This window comes from Monopterus albus, unplaced genomic scaffold (genome assembly GCF_001952655.1).
Source record: "Monopterus albus unplaced genomic scaffold, M_albus_1.0 scaffold246.1, whole genome shotgun sequence".
Taxonomy (NCBI): Eukaryota; Metazoa; Chordata; class Actinopteri; order Synbranchiformes; family Synbranchidae; genus Monopterus; species Monopterus albus.
In genome coordinates, this window is record NW_018128126.1 from 990,191 (window position 1) to 994,340 (window position 4,150).

Here is a 4,150-nt window from a genome sequence, read left to right on the forward strand (position 1 = left end):
TGTTCTTAATGCTGATTAAGAGGCTTTATGCTTGGCCTTAATGTAAATGTGTGCCGAGCAAGTTCACAGTCAGACTTGATAACTTGATGCATAAAAACATGATGGCCTAGTTTGAATTCCTGTATGTGTAAAGGGATAAACTTAGGTCCTGCATATCTGCACAGTGAAACATTTTTTCAAGGCATCATGTTTTGACAGGCATCTGAAGAGAAATCTGTGAATCATGTCTTGCCAAAGATGGGCAGCACTAGTTATGACCTTCTTTGTTCAGCTCTCCTGCCTGGGAGTCATGCCAGTCCTCTCACAAGAGAGTCTGTGATCCTCTGATCTATGACCATTTTGTTCAGGTGCCATACTGAACATGACCACTGTGGAGGAGGTGCTGATTATCTTGTAAAACTGAATCAGCTCTGTTCTGAACACTGGTTGAAATTCTTCACTTCACTTCTGTTTTCTACCTGGCAAGTGGACATTTAATATTTTGGGAGGTGCTTGGCAGGAGGTAATGGTGGTCTGTGGTCATTAATACACATTTAAATGTGCCAAAGAATGGAGAGCATTCATATGGAAGCTCAGTGCACATGCTAAATGATATTTACCCATTATTTGGCCCCAAAGAGGCGGCTGTCAGGCCATGCCATCATAAATCTTCACAGCCCCGCAATAAGCAATGGCTGTGGCTCAGGAGGTAGAGTGGTCATCCCCCAGCCAGAAGCTCGGCAGTTCCATTCCCATTCTCTTTAGTCCACATGTCAAGGTGTCCTTGGGCAAGACACCAAGCCCTAAGTTGCTCCCGATGGCCAGATCAGCGCCTTGCAGGGACAGTGCCACCATTGGTGTGTGAGTTGGCACCGCAGATGGCAGCTTCGGTTCTGTACTGGGGAAAAAAATTGCTGTGTCTAACATACTTGGCCAGTAAAAGTGATCTTAATCTGATCCTAACTTTCCAGAGCCAACTTTGCAGTCCTCTGTGCTTCTGACCACAACACAAGGTCTGGTCTGAGATTAGTGCTCACTGTCTCCTCAGGAACTATGAGCTGATTCCCTAAATCAACTTTCTTTTTCCAGTCTCTCCCTGCCTTTAGCTGGCCTGCATCTTGCTCATTCAAGATGACTTGCTTCCTGCCTTTTTCACCCTCACGAACAAAGAAAATCCTCTCTTGTTTCTTTATTTCTTCATTGAGTTTGCTTCTAAGTACCTACTTTCAGTAGCTGCTGCTAAACATTTCAACACTTGATTCTGTTTCCAGGTGTGTCATCCTTAGCTAGGCGTGTTTTACATGCTGACAGGATGCTCTGAAGTGATGCTACACCTGAACACAAGGGACATGTAGGGTCCTCACCTATTCACCTGTTCAGATTTTGGAAAGATGGAAGCACATCATAAGTTGTGCCTAGACTAAATCTCCATGTCCCACATTTCCCTCCACCTAATGTACGCTCTAAACTTTCGCTTTAGCTTCTTTACCTCAGAAATTAGAAAATCCTACACTTCAGTGGCCATAACAATCGTGGCAAAAGACCAAACTGCAGACACCACAGTTTGAGTTTGCCTGGGAGCCCTGGCACCTCTGTGCTTTTCCCATCAGCTGCCTACTGTCTCAGGCCCTGAATCTGCTTTTTATCACTAAGAGCTGCATCATATCATCTATCTAAACCTTTGACTGGCTTCTCTAACACTGTTGGAATTGGCTCATCATCTGTACAAAACCCTTTATCTGATATCACAGCTTTCACTTTTGAAATGCGCCTTGATTTCTCTGGCTTCGCCTTCATTCTAGCCCACTTTACATTAGCATTCAGCTTGTCTAACAGCCTTTTGGTTGAAGATGTTTCAGGTTTTAATCTGCTCATCAACATTGACTCCCCACAAGTGGGGATGTTGGTCGAGTAGTAAAAACATAATTTGTATAAATTATTATTTAGATGGGGCACAGAAGAGGAGTTCAACATAACAAGAAATGAGTTTTAAACCTTCAGTTTAGGTGTCAAAAATATTCCAAAAATTATCAAAACCAACAGAAATACTAGGATATCTAAAATGTGGTTATATGTAACCATTTTTTTCTATGGTGTCCCCCGCTGCAACACATGCAGCCCATTACTTTTTGAGGACAGAACACATTATTTTGAGTGTCTGAACAACTAGTATGTGGCAGCTCACTATAACTTTAACTTTATGCTGTAATTACATCAACATACATGTGTCACAGTGGAGTAAAGTTCAAATGTTTCACATGGACAAATGTTTCAAAAGCTTGTGATCAATTAATAACATGCATATGTAATGAAAACACCAGCTGGCTGAGGTGAATAGAAAAAATGTAGATAGGATTTTATAGAAAGTTAACAGTAACCTGTAATATCAGTATCAAATAAACCAAACAAATGCCAACACACAAACCATTCCAGAGTTTCCTGATCAAGTACAAGCTTGTCCCTAAAATAACAAGACTTGGAATGAAGCACTTACATTCTTATGACTAATTGGTCAGCAAATACAACCTGTGTTGGTAGTCAGAAGATTCTTCAGCACATTTCTCACAGCTTTTCAAGAACCTCCAAATGAACTGAGTTTGTATTCAAACCCTACTTCACATCTGAATTAAATGGGATGTTGACAGAGTTCAGTGTATATCAAACTCTAACAGATGCAAATGAGCCTCCCAGTATTTCAGTTTCTTTTAGAGAAAGCAATAAAAGACACATGGCAAGATCTTTAGAGGCTTCCTGGGTCTGGAAATCAAAGGCCTCATTCAAAACCAAATAGAGCAACATCAGCAGATTAAAAGGCAGGTCAGCACAGGGAACGGAAACAGAGTCAGGGCATTGCCAAGTAATATAAAGTAATACAGGTTTAAAGTGTCTCATTATACAATTGTGGTGATGTGTTCACAGGGTGCAAACTTTAATTTGAAAGGTTATGTATTGACTGTAACTGCTGTTTAACAGACCATTTTACTACTGAGAGCTAAGTGTGGACTCCGTCCTCTTCCCTCAGTAATCGCAGTGTTGCTTATTTGTCAGATATTTAGACTTCTTTCTGCATTTCTTTCCAAACTTGGCAATTTTTGATTTTTTGGCTTTGTTGTCAAGAAAAGAACAACATTTTCAACAGATATAATGACTATTTTAACCTTAATAAAAGATCACATGACTGTCTGTATGTCCAAGCTGTTCCTCATAGTGACGAAGTACCACTTGACTTTGCAGTTCCCCTCTGTTCTAAAGAACATTGTAGTTTTTTTTTTTTTTATCTCATTGTCTTGATTTTACGGCCACAACATTACAGTTTTACTTCACTATTCCCACTGCTCTGTGTTGTTTCCAGCCACAGCTCTTTTCAATGAAGAGGCTCTAAAACACCAGTGCACCTGCTCAGCAGCCAACAAACACAGTTAGCTGGTGAGACTAGCAGAGCATTTAGCAGCTAAAGAGCAAAATATTCCCTTCAGGAACTGAAAGAGAGAAAATGAGAAATAAAAGGTTAGTGACTATTGAGCATACATTCATCTGGTGGCCAGAATTGTGACTCCAAGTGAATGATGATGTTGCTCTGTACCTATCAGTTAAAAGGTGACATGTCAGTGTTGTGTTAACAGTCTGTTTAGTTGCTGAGCATAGTGTGAAATAATAATCTCAACCATATGTGTGAGGTATATGGTTTGATTTGATTTGATTTGATTTATTCTTTCAAACATGTAACGACAGTCAATATGTCAACACACATAATTTCACACATATCCACAAATGCATTATCAATTTGCTTATACCTAGTACATGCTTGAACGGAGTAGGAAGAAGTTAGACTTATCTAGTCCTACCCCATAACATCATCTTACCATCATTGATTTGCAAGCAGTATTTCTACATAGATAATTTTGTTCTACACCACGCTAGTGATATACTAAAAAATATTACAGACTGTTAACATTCTTACATAATTACATACTTTGATAATTATCTTCTACATCACACAAGTAGAAATATTACATAGTGTTAACATTCTTACACCACACCCACAATGTTACACCTGATTAATCGTTAAACCTGTTCTTGCATATATCTTGATTGACACATACCTTTATATTTATATTTAAACTCATCAATTCTATTACTATTTTTTATGTCTACACTTAAATTATTCCAT